Raw genomic sequence first — 14,247 nt, forward strand, 5'->3', positions numbered from 1 at the left:
ATTCAGCTTAGTGGTAGGTATATATTTTGTTAGTAATGTATCCATCCATACCATGCCCCCCACAAGGGGAGGCTGACAGGGCTTTAGCCTGGGTCCCGGGCTCGATAAGTGAAATAAACGCATATCACAAATTTGCTCTAATAGCAAAAAATTCGCCTGCGGCGCTATTTTCTTCAATAATATTAATATTAAAAATTATGTGGTTGTACAATACAATTTATAATTGTGTAGCGATACTCAAAAACTCCATAATTCAAATGGGTGTATTAAAATATAAAAAAACACTAAATATACACATCAATTTTAACGCGTACACCATTTGGAAAACATTACTGTAGAGCGTCACACTGCCTTTATCCTTAGCGATAGGTAGGGGGCTGCCAAAGATCCTAGCCTGGGGGCCCGCTTCAGGATGCGGGGGCCATGCTTCATACAACACATTTCTTAGATATTGGAGTAATGAAAGAATGATAAAAAAAATGGGGCGGCATTTTGACTCTGCCTAGGGGCGGCATTTTGTCTAGGGACGTCACTGGGAAGCAGACAGGAGTACGCGGTGTCATAGACGTTGCCAAACAGCTGAAATGGAGATGGGCAGGGCACATTGCTCGCCGAAAGGACGGCCGCTGGACAAATGCCGTCATCCAGTTGTATCCAAGGGCCACAAAACGGCCACAGGGTCGCCCTAAAAGCCGCTGAATTGACGAACTGGTAAAGATCGGCGGAAATACGTGGCAGCGAACGACACAGGATCGAGAGAGTTGGAAGAAGCTTGGGGAGGCCTTCATCCAGCAGTGGATTGACCCCGGCTGATGATGATGATGATATATTTGAATATCAGTGACCTAGTGTTTCTTTAAAACAACTTAAATTATGGATATCTTTACTTAATGGTTGCATTTTGACCGCTTAAAAATACTATATGACGTAAAAAAAATAGAAAATTATATTTTAATTCTGAGCGTCTAGTGCAAGCACTTTGGGCGAGCACTAGCAAAATGGTCTATGGTCTCAAACATTTGTGTATGAATGCGTTCGCTCGCCCACAAACCAATCGCACGGTACGCAGCTTCATTTAGCAATGCAATGGGTGGCGTCTAGGTGTATCTATAGTCTAAGGTTTAGGCTAATATGAATGGCCCTGTATTTTGCTGTATATTTTTAGTGGACACCCGAAATCAACCACCATAAAATATTTTCTTTATAGTCAGTATGAACTAAATTATTTTATCACCGTAAAGAGAGCAGTTCTGGAAGAAACTATGGAAACATGCGACTGCATAAAGCCGCGTTGACACGATCCAAGTTAATTTGGACCGAGCGCACTCGTATGAAACATTTGTATACTAATAATTCCTATCCAAGCTAGCTGGATGAGTAGGACGCGGTCCAAGTAGCTTGGATAGGAGTAATTTGTATGAAGATGTCCTGTACGAGTGCGCTTGGATGGCGCTCGGTCCAAGTGTACTTGGATCGTACTTGGACCGTGTCAATGCGGCTTAAGAGCGGTATATTTTTTTTCTAGATACCTTTTTAGCTCGTACCTCGCATTTACTATCATAGAATATGCCTTATCGAAAACTATTCTTCTACCCGCATCGGGTATTGCTAATTTGAATTCGGCCAGGGCCTATGAAACCGCCTTGCAAAAACCTTGGAAAACTCTTTGTAGCGCAAGGCGGTGGTGATTCTGATGAATATTTTGTCGTATTCATTAGGAATTAAGGACTGCGATTTGTAGCCGAGTTTTTCCCGTGGTAAAAGAAATGTCGCATGGGACTGATATTCTGAGCATGTACTTATCCTATCTTATATGACTGCAGTTACTGGATCTGAAAGGCATGAATCATCATTACATGTCACCATTTATTATTTTTATTCTTTTTATTACATCAATACAGAAATTAGAAAGTGCATCTCTTCCAGCCTCGTTTGCCATGGTCCCCGGTCTCGAATGTTCGCATCTGCCATCTGTAATAAAAAGTTCAGGTTGTGCCGCTCCTTGCTAAAGATTTGACAATCTAGTCTAGGAGTAAATGTAGGACGTCCTGGTCGCTTCCGTCGTCGCATGGACACTTTCCATCAGATGTTATTTTTTTAAACCGGTGCAGGTATGCTCGCATGACTCCGTGACCTGTAAAAATCTGAGTCATCTCAAAACACAGTCCCTTATGCACCCTGACGTCTCGTGCTGCTGAAGTTGAAGGTAAAAACTTTCGGGTCAACTCCCCTGTCGATGAGTTTAGGTATCGTGAGTCCATTCGTTTTTCACCATATCTGAAATTGTAATTTTCGCGTACCTAGCTCATAGGAAATTCGTCATAAACTATCGCGGTCTTGGGTTCAGAGGCACCATGCCGAGCCAATTTGTCGGCTCTTTCATTTCCTTCTATCCCGGTGTGTCCCCTTATCCACTTGAAGTGCACTTCGGGGTGGCGCCGTCTCTGTATTGCGAACTCGCTGTGAATAGAAAAAAACAATCGGATTACTAGACAAGGGATCTCCAATTGCTTGGATTGAGCTTTTGGAGTCCGAATAAATACAAATACTATGGTTTTCGGTGAGCTTTCGGTGGGTCGGATCTGAGCCTGCCCACTCCAGAGCGCGTTGGATGGCATAGAGTTTGGCCTGTATTACGGTACAATAGCTGGCAAGGCGGTACTTACGAGCCGCTATCTCACCGCCATTAATGTAGCCACAAACCCTGCACCAGTACCGCCATTCGTTGCTTTCCAACGATGCAGGATAAGAAACCACTTCAGAAAATAGTCTAGCCGGGTTTATAATTTAGCGAAGCCGTGCGGTAAGCTCTGCATATTCATATCGTAGTGCTCGCTGAACCGTTTTTTTGCTATGTTTTCCGTTTGGAAGCTTCATATCATATGCCGGCCGTATACGTGATCATAGGCTCAATAGCACAAGTGTAGAGAATTCGAAGAGCTTCAGAAGATACACCCCATGTAGCTTTGGCCATTCTTGCTAGTTTGAGCGAAGTCACCGCTGCTCTTTTGCAGATGCTGTCCGCGTGCTTCGACCAATTTAGTTTGTCATTGATTACTACCGCTAAAAGTTTAAAATCCCTAGATAAAGATAGATGTTGCCAATTCATCACCAGCGAAGGCGGAGAGACGTGCCTCCTAGTAAAGAATAAAGCCTTCGTTTTCTCCGCGGAGATAGAGAGTTTGATCTTCCTTACACAGGCCTTGACGCTCTCCTACACGTTGTTAGTCATGGTTTCTAGAAAACCAAGTTCTTTGGATTCCACAATCAGCAATACATCATCAATCAGCAAAGGCCTGTGCGTGTACACCTTCAGGAAACGACATAGAGAGAAGATCGCCGAGAACTATGTTCCACAGGACAGGGCCGCAAGACGAACCCTGTATGCATCCCTTTGATGTCTCTTTGGTAGCAGATGCTTCAGCATATTCGTCGAAGACTTCTCGGTCGGATAGATAGTTTTTGATCAGCCTGAAAATATTAGCGGGACAATTTTTACATTTCAGCTGTTGAAGAAGATATGGCCACCATGCGTTGTCAAACGCCCCTTTGATATCAAGAGAAGCGCGTCTTCAGTACTCTTTTGAGGGGTGAAACCGTACTGGTATTTGCTGAGTAGGTGTTTAGTCTGAAGTTTCCAGGAAACTCGATTAATAAATAATTTTTCGAGTACTTTTCCGAACACGGGCAGCCAGAACTACATGACAGAACGTTAACGTAGTCGTCCTTTACCGGTTTGGGAATGACCACCACTCAAGCTACCTTCCAGATTTTTGGAAAATGACCAATTCGCAAACAAGCAATATAAAGAGCGACAACTATACTAGGAACAGTTAAGAATGGATTGAGACAGATATCCGCCGTGAGGCTGTCGTGTCCCGGAGCTTTATCTGGATTGAACAGCCTCATTATTCTTTTGACCTCCTCGAGAGTGAAGTTCTCGTCGTCATCTTCCTTTGAAGGAATCGAGGCGGCATTTCGGATCAATGTCTGTTGCTCCGTTTCGTTTACAATGCTGTCGTCTGGAAAAAAATACGCAAGAAGAGCCTCTGCAGATTCGAGAGCTGAAGAGGTCATACGACCGTTGATTGTCAGAGTTACATGCGGTTTTAACACCTTACTTTTGAGCATTCTCTGAAGACTAGACCATACATTCTCTTTTCCCTGAGCTGAGCAATGGCTCTTCCAGTTTTCTCATTTCGCTTCCGCCATCGCAGTTTCATACTTATTCTTTGCGGCTTCAAAAATCTGTCGAGTGAGCGGCCGTCGAACCACGCTTGAATTGCGAAATTTTGTCTTTGCTACTCTAAAAGCCGTCTTCAGTGTATCCAGTTTCGGACTCCACCAAGGATTACTTTTTCTTTGGAATCCTTCGCCCGAAGAGCGCACCATCGTGCTCTCGCATGCCGACTCGTTCGCCAATGACTATTCTTTTTCAGTGTCTTCGAGCTCATGTGCGTCTGTGACGCTATCCAACCTATCTACACTGATACCGCGATCCTGAATCTGGGAAATAAGTGCAAGCCCAAAATCTATCCAGTTAGCCTTGGATGTCTTAAACAAACCTGGTCGCTGTTGATTGACATTTGAACTTTTGTTTGCAGCGTAGCTATCTGTGGCCTGTAATGAAAAAACAATTGCATTGTGGTCGGATCCCAACACTGCATCACGACATACTCTCCAATTTTCAACTCTGGCGAGCAGACCGTTGGAACACGCAGTAATGTCAATACCTATACCTTTCCAGCTTACGAGTTCCTCTGATCGTTTCAAACGTTGGGACAAAACCCTCGTTTAATACGTTTAGGTCGTGCTGTGCTAAAAAATCTGACACGGCTGTGCCTCTGCTATCAGTACGTCGACTGCTCCACCAGATGCTCTTTGCGTTTACGTCGCCTCCGAGTAACAGCCTGTGACCCTTTAAAGTGTTCATGAGCCTGCTCATGCCGGTCAGCTATTCATCGATGAGCACCGACGGCGCGCAGTACAGTGATCCGACCAGTAGCGTTTCTCCTACGTAGTCGAGTTCTACAACAGCGCAACTATATGAGCTAAACTCGGAAAGTAAAATGCAGTGGGTTAGAGATGCCGTTCGACGTACAAGAATGGCTGCCTTCATGAATACAGACTGCTCGGCTTCTGAAAAATGATACCTGAAAAAAGCGACGAACGAATTTGACCCGTGCTACCAGTGTACGGTTCCTGGATTAAAGCCAGGTCCACGTTATTAAATTCCATATACCTGATGAAAGAGACTGTGGCGACCTCGCACCGTGCAAGATTCGCTTGTGTAAGTTTTAGGTGTATAGGTAGCCATTATTGGTTTCCGAAGTCAGTTGCGGAAGTAGACTTGGCGAGCGGTATGTTCCATGGGCCGTAAAGATAATATGAAAGAGATCACAACATTTTTCTACCTAACTCTCGTGGAGATAAGATTATTTCGTCTACGGCATTAACGAGGTTTATCTGCTGAACCTAAATGGTAATTGATAATATATTTGTAATGTCTCTATAAACGAGTATGGCAAACAATCGTCATTTTTAACACTGTTCTTTAAATCAAAAGGAAATGATATTACATATTATTAGGTAGGATGTAGATGTCTTAATAATAATAATCTATCTACACTTTTAGTGCCCATGCGCACTTGCGGCAGGCCGCCTCGCGGCTAGCCGCGGCGGCTAACCGCGAGTCACGGTTGTATTCGCGGTTATCCACAATGCGGCTGACCGCGGGTACAGCGGTTACGTTGCGGCTAGCCGCAGTCAGTTTCAAAATGAACGTCGAGGCAGTCGCTACTGTTGTTTATTTGTATTCTCGGTTGAAACGAAAAAAGAAGAAAAAACTATATTGGGTGCATCCATTACTACAAACTCGCTACAACAACGGACTATTCGTTACATTTTTTGCTGAATTGAAAAAATATGACGACAAGTTTTTCCAGTTTTTAAGAATGAGCAATAAATCATTTGAAGAATTATTAATGACATTGGGCGATTCACTACGTGGAACAGAGACAAAACTTCGTCCTTGTATTTCACCAGAGGAAAAACTAGTGGTAGCCCTAAGGTCAGTAAATTATATGTATTACATTTTTATTAAATCACAAACGCAAAAGAAATTTCAGTGAGAAAAATAAAACACAGATTACATGGTTGTTAATTTATTCAAAAAGTTCCAAAACATCGGATTGCTCAGACATTTGGGAGGGTGATTCTATAGTAATAAAAGAATGTACTGAACTAGGAGATTGTACAGGTACGGGAGACTGGACTGGTATAGACGACTGAGGTTCCATTTGAGTTGTATGCGGGTTTGTGGAATATCTCGAAAGAAAATTTATTCTCTGATCTACCTGATAATAATACGGTGTTTGCGAGAACGCAGTAGGGTATTCAGCATTTTTTATTACTTTCATGATCTCAAACTTGGTGTCCAATTGCAGGTGTTCCGGTATTTTCTTAAAATCCTTAACCAGCGATAAAAAAAATAACCGGACTTCATCCTGCTCGAGATTATGATTTTCCAAATTTTTGTTTAAAATTCCGATTAGCTCTTTCCCTACTTCGTCATCATTTCCCTTCTTGGTCCTCTTCGGCGGCTTTGCTGGTGCTCCATAAGGGCCATCGGGTTCATTATGTGCCTGGTCTATCGAAATTCATAATTTGTCACAGTGAAAGAAGTTGCAATAGGAATAAAAAGAAGTGTGATACTAGCGGTGCGGCTAGCCGCGGCGGTCTGCCGCATGTCGTTTTTTGTATGCAAAGAGCCTACACCATACGCACTTATGCGGTTACCGCAGCGGTTGTCATGCACAGCGCGGCCCGTCCGCGGTCTGCCGCACCGCGGAGAGCTACGCACTTGGCGATTAGTCTGCGGCTGACCGCCAGAGTGATTACACGTACCTACCTAGTGTTTTGTTCACTGCAGATCCACGTGACAGCGCGATCGCCCACCTTGATATTGTCGTTTTATTAATCCTTGCTCTATACTTTATCGTATCACACTTCTTTTTATTCCTATTGCAACTTCTTTCACTGTGACAAATTATGAATTTCGATACGGAAAAATTTATAAATGATATTAAAAAACGGCCTTGCATATGGAATATGAAATGTGCCGAATATGCCAACAGACAGTTAAAAATTCGGAGTTGGGAAGAACTGGTTATTATTTATGGAGGAGAAGAGATTTCAGACGAAGAAAAGAAAAAGATGGGTAAGTGAAAATATTTTTTTATTACTTAAACATATCTGTTCTGCCATTCAACTTGTCCATCGGTTACAAAATATTGAGCAAATAAATCGCGGTATTGCATTGCACTTCTGTTGTTTCTTATTTCACCGTTTGCTTGAATCCCATCGGTTAAAGGGCAGCATAATGATTCTTCAAAGTCGTAACCATCCCTATCTCTAACATAATTATGTAAAATGCAACACGCTTTTATACAGCTACTGACTAAATCCAGATTTACATTCATTGGCCGGTGGAATATACGCCATTTATTGGCAAGAATTCCAAAAGTGCATTCCACATAACGGCGAGCTCTGCATTGCCTGTAATTAAATATCCTTTTTGTTACTGTTAAATGATTTTTTGCGTATGGCCGCATTAAATTTTTAGATAAAGCAAATGCTTCGTCGCCGACTAAAACGTATGGCATCGGTGTAGTGTTGCTTTGCGATATAGGGGCTGGTTGTGGAATATTCAGAGAATTGTCGTTCATTTTTTTGTAAAAAATAGAATTTTTGAAAATTGAAGAATCACCAAATTTTCCATACGCGCCGACATCTACCGTTATAAATTTGTAATTAGTGTCACATACTGCTAATAAAACTACCGAAAAATAGTTTTTATAATTATAAAACATAGATCCACTGTCTTCTGGTTTTACTATACATATGTGCTTCCCATCTATTGCTCCTATGCAATTGGGGAAATTAGCTCGCATATGAAAACCTTTAGCTACATTCAGCCATTGTTCCGTAGTTGGTTCTGGTAGACTACTTTCTTTCAGGATGAGCCATATTACTGAGCAGACTTCTCTAACTATTTCTGCGATGGTACTAATTCCCAATCTAAATGAGAAATGTAGATCTGCAAACGTACATCCAGTTGCAAGGTATCTGTAATGAAAAAATATTTTTATTACAGGTGAGACTCTCCAAAAAAAATGGAAGAATGTTAAAGATAACTTCATGAAAGAATTGAAGTGGTTCTGCTGCAAAACGAAAAAGCCAATACATATATTTTAATCAATTGATGTTCCTGAAAGACACTGCAACAATTAATATAACGGAAACCAACATCAACGAAGACCAGGCACATAATGAACCCGATGGCCCTTATGGAGCACCAGCAAAGCCGCCGAAGAGGACCAAGAAGGGAAATGATGACGAAGTAGGGAAAGAGCTAATCGGAATTTTAAACAAAAATTTGGAAAATCATAATCTCGAGCAGGATGAAGTCCGGTTATTTTTTTTATCGCTGGTTAAGGATTTTAAGAAAATACCGGAACACCTGCAATTGGACACCAAGTTTGAGATCATGAAAGTAATAAAAAATGCTCAATACCCTACTGCGTTCTCGCAAACACCGTATTATTATCAGGTAGATCAGAGAATAAATTTTCCTTCGAGATATTCCACAAACCCGCATACAACTCAAATGGAACCTCAGTCGTCTATACCAGTCCAGTCTCCCGTACCTGTACAATCTCCTAATTCAGTACATTCGTTTATTACTATAGAATCACCCTCCCAAATGTCTGAGCAATCCGATGTTTTGGAACTTTTTGAATAAATTAACAACCATGTAATCTGTGTTTTATTTTTCTCACTGAAATTTCTTTTGCGTTTGTGATTTAATAAAAATGTAATACATATAATTTACTGACCTTAGGGCTACCACTAGTTTTTCCTCTGGTGAAATACAAGGACGAAGTTTTGTCTCTGTTCCACGTAGTGAATCGCCCAATGTCATTAATAATTCTTCAAATGATTTATTGCTCATTCTTAAAAACTGGAAAAACTTGTCGTCATATTTTTTCAATTCAGCAAAAAATGTAACGAATAGTCCGTTGTTGTAGCGAGTTTGTAGTAATGGATGCACCCAATATAGTTTTTTCTTCTTTTTTCGTTTCAACCGAGAATACAAATAAACAACAGTAGCGACTGCCTCGACGTTCATTTTGAAACTGACTGCGGCTAGCCGCAACGTAACCGCTGTATCCGCGGTCAGCCGCATTGCGGATAACCGCGAATACAACCGTGACTCGCGGTTAGCCGCGAGGCGGCCTGCCGCAAGGCGGCCTGCCGCAAGGCGGCCTGCCGCAAGTGCGCATGGGCACTTATCATTCTTGACTTCTCACAATTCCACTGACACTTTGTTTACTTTCGTCACTTAAAAATTCAAAATTTGATAACGTTCTATTTTTTTTTTTTTTTTTTTGAATGGCTATTATATTATTATTTTTGAACCAATGAAACTTATATAAATTTAATTAGCTCATATAACCCAAAAATATTTTAAAGGTATTCAACAACATTCAAGTTTTTTAAAAAAGGTATTCAACAATAATTGGTGTTATAATAAACATATTTAAACCACTATTATCATCAGCTAATCTTCCCGCACTGGATTACAATGTAAATATCGTTTAGGTATATAAATAGATTTTAAAATAAAAATGCATTTTTGACAAACTATGCTTAACGGATCGGAGAGATCTTATGCCAGCGCTCCATTGGCGAGCCAAAAGTCCGAGGACAATAAATCTTCCGATTTGTCTATGCTCTGCTACTGATCAACGAACGAATAAAAAAGTCGAGCTGTCAAAAGTCAAAAGTTGCGATTATCGTAATGTCTTCCGATAATCCTATAATTTTGTGTTATTTATATCTAGACTTGCATAATTTAATATAGCAGTGAAAACAACACAAGTTTTACGTTTCATTTTATGAATTTCATAAATACAAATAAAAAAAAAATTGATTAATTTCTCATTTTCTAACGTGTAAATTAACAAATTAATCAATGAAAATGTTTAAAACAATTACAATTTTTTTTCGGTCCGAATGATCGCGTAATTATTTCAAATCGAATTTGCATTAGTGATCGACGGACGAAGTCTGGCAACTCGGAGAGTAAAATATCAAATGCCAGCGCTCCATTGGCGAGCCAAAAGTCCGAGGACAATAAATCGTCCGATTTGTCTATGCCCTGCTACTGATCAATGAACGAATAAAAAAGTCGAGCTGTCAAAAGTCAAAAATTGCGATTATCGTAATGTCTTCTGATAACCCTATAATTTTGTGTTATTTATATGTAGACTTGCGTAAAATAATATAGCAGTGAAAACAACACAAGATTTACGTTTTCTTTTATGAATTTCATAAATAAAAATAAAAAAATAATTGGTAAATCTCTCATTTTATAATGTGTAAATTAACAAATAAATCAATGAAAATGTTTAAAACAATTACAGATTTTTTTGCGGTCCGAATGATTGCGTATTAATGTCAAATCAAATTTGCATTGCGATCGACGGATGAAGTCTGGCAACTCGGAGGTAAAATATCAAACATGTTTGAAATCCAACGAGCCTGGTCTGCGGATTAAAAAGTCCGCAGACCTGGGGTGCTCCACGCGAAAAAAAAGTCCGAAGACTGTAAATCGTCTGACTTGCGTGCCAATGGAGCGCCGGCAAAACATGTTTGAAATGCAGCGAGCCTGGTCTGCGGATTAAAAAGTCCGCAGATCTGGGGTGCTCCACGCGAAAAAAAAGTCCGAAGACTGTAAATCGTCTGACTTGCGTGCCAATGGAGCGCCGGCTTTAAATGCGAATTAATTCCGTCTCAAAAATTATATTCCCATAATCTAAAAATGTAATGTCATCATAAAATTTATACATCCATAGTGTTCCATTTTTTTTGTATGGTTTTTATATTTTTTTCCCGCGCATTTTCACGACCACCCACAGACTAATATTTCAAAATTTGATAACGTTCCGTTTTGTTTTTTTTTTTTTTTTGTATGGCTATTATATTATTTTTTGAACCAATGACACTTATATAAATTCAATTAGCTCATTTAAACCCAATTTTTTAAAAAAGGTATTCAACAATAATTGGTGTTATAATATACATATTTAAATCATTATTATCATCAGCTATTCTTCCCGCACTGGATTACGATATTCAATTCATAGCATCGTCTCAAAAATTATATTCCCAAAACCTTAAAATGTAACGTCATCATAAAATTTATACATATTATACTGTTCCATTTTTTTGTATGGCTATTATATTTTTTTTTTTTTGAACCAATGAAACTTATCTATATTCAATTAACTCATATAACCCAAAAATATTTAAAAACAATTCAACAATAAATTGGTGGTATAATATACGTGATATTTCAATCATTATCATCATCGGTCTGGATCAATTTACTCTTCCCAGTCCTATGTATTGTTATATTTATCAGACTTTATTATTTTATTTATTTCACCAACCTGGATCAATACACTGCTGGATGAAGGTTGATCCCAACATGATTCTAGACGCGCAGATCTAACCAGATCTAACGATCCACGCCGACCATCGTGACCAACGTCTTTCCACTATTATTTGCAACTACACGCAATGATTCGATCGCGTTGGTCCTTGCTTTTGATTGGTTTAAAATAAACATAGTTTTGCTATTATTAAAAATATAGGTTGACCGAAAACTATTTCTTCGTTAGATTGGTGGCTACTCAGAACAGTTTTCCCGCGCAATTTTACGTCAAAACTCAGTTGTCAAACCTAGCGGGCGCGCGTTAGAATATTTTCGTACGTTCTCGGCAATCTTCGCTTGCTAATGAATCGATCGTGACAGACGGAAATAGAATTTGTTTCAATTTGCTCACAATCGCTCACGATCCCGGAAAACCATAGATAATAGAATTTGGCAATCGTTCCAGACGATCGGGCCAGATGCAATCTGCCAATGTAATTTGAGCATAATACTCTTGGTCATATTATGAATTGCTATATTATTTATCAAAATTGCTGATATTATATAAATCGTCATTATCATCATCAACCCGGATTAATTCACTGTTGGATGAAGGTTATCCTAACTTGATTCTACTCTTTTTGGTCATATAAATTGGTACATTTTTCAAAATTTGTGATTTTATATACCTACCCATTTATATCGTTATTATCGTTATCAACCTATGTCGATCCACTGCTGGATGAAGGCCTCTTTAAGCTGACCTTTAGGTCTTACAAATTCATATTCTTATCAGAATTATTGTTCTATTCCTCTCAGATAATGCATTGCTTCATTATTATCAATATTTTTTTCGATATGAATGTCCCGCACCGGGAAACTAGGTACTTTTATTATTTGAAGCTAAAATTTTAATTCAAAATTTGATAATTTTTAAATATTCTATGGCTGCAAGCTCTTATTATTTATAGACAATGAAACAAAATAATGTTTAAATTTGTTTTTACACTGCTAACCTTCTTCTATTATTTAAATGGGACCCGTGGGAGATTTATATTCACGTTATATTGGATCGCTTTTTACGATAATCATATATAATATTATATTGCTTTATATTGAGATGAATGATTGAGATTTATAATAATTGATCATAATATTTAAATGCACTTGATTCAATGAAACATTATTTATATATATTACACACAAACCTATTGATCAAAATACCAGTGGTAGCAATAGGCGATTGCCAGCTGTTCTACTAGGACTAGCAGCCTGAGGTGGTATCAGACGACATTCTGAAGGCTAGACTCCAGATTAAACCACGCATATGACCTCAAATTTATATTGGCAGTGACGACTTGCACATCATAAAACTGACAAAACAGCGAAATGTCAAACTATCTGAGGTGCATGAAAATCCATCCCAAAGGGTAATTACTGTTACTTCACAATTTTATTAAAATCCAACACCATGTCATTATGACGAAAAGCTGTCTGTAAGACCTAGCGAGACGGACTGGCGATAGCCAGCTGGCTCAGCTAGTAGAATAAAATTTTCATTTAAATTTTCATATTATATTAGTTTAAAATAATGAAAGAAGTTTTACCTACCAATAAAACTCTTATTATTCATGTTGACTTTGAAGTCCTTGAGATAGGGTTTGCTCTTTCTTCTTCGCATGAGGTTATATTCTACTAATTTATTTTCCTTTTTCTTATCGTTGGTCATTCCTCCCTTTTTATTTACTGGTTATACCCGCGCGTCTATTTTTATGTAGGGAGTTTGGGATCCCTTTGTCTTCATTCTGGATTTGGCTTTCTTATTGTTTCCATGTTGCGTCTGACAGTTCATTCTAACTATCAAAAAAAAAAAATATCTTGGACGAACGTTAAGTTATAGTTAAGTGAACGTTAAGTGATCAGTGTTTATGGCGCAACATCTGAATGACCGTGAGGAGGATATTCTAAAAGCAACACCAGACGGCGAAGCAGAACTGCTACAGGAGGAAAAGTTCAACGTACGAGCATCGATTAAGATGCTGATGTTTGAGGTATCCTCATTACGTACCATATTTCAGCAGGGGGCCGGCAAGGAGTGGCACAACGCCCAAAAATCAATTCTTGGCGGCCTTAGGTCTACGGTCTACAGTCGTAGAGTTAGGTCTAAATGACAAGTTGCGTCGGTGCGACCACTCGTCATCAGCTAACCATCTGACCGAGAGGACCATCGCGGCCCTCCAGAATGCGATGTTTTCCCAACGGATCAGCTTCTGGAAGGGTATGCAATGGTTAGTGGATTGGGCAACCAATCCTCAAAACATCATAACAGCGATGGGCCTGTACCAAAAAATCGAAGAAGGTTTTGGGGACAACGCATAATAAAATTTGCGAGAACATGACTCAGATCCTTACCGGAAGGATACCTTCACTCGGGAGGCACTATCAAGGATTCCTCCGAGCTCAGAGTCCCGGAAGGCCCTCGAACTCACATTATGGCCGGGGTACTCTCAAGGGGCAACGTCCTGTGGGAAGGGAGTTCTCCATCGGAGGTACGGGCTCCACCAGGGATCCGTACTCTAAGCGGAGGTGACCGCATCTGGACGACCAACAACATTGGGGGCCGCCTAAGAGACTTTCGAGGAGTCTGGATGGCGTCGTGTACCACCTCCAACATTGGTAAAAATAATAGCCGTAGCCCGCATACCTTTTGTGCGGACACCACCATTGGTAAGTCCTTTTTTTACTTT

Source organism: Rhyacophila brunnea, unplaced genomic scaffold (genome assembly GCF_057557595.1).
Source record: "Rhyacophila brunnea isolate RB1 unplaced genomic scaffold, BYU_Rbru_1.0 scaffold_7, whole genome shotgun sequence".
NCBI lineage: Eukaryota > Metazoa > Arthropoda > Insecta > Trichoptera > Rhyacophilidae > Rhyacophila > Rhyacophila brunnea.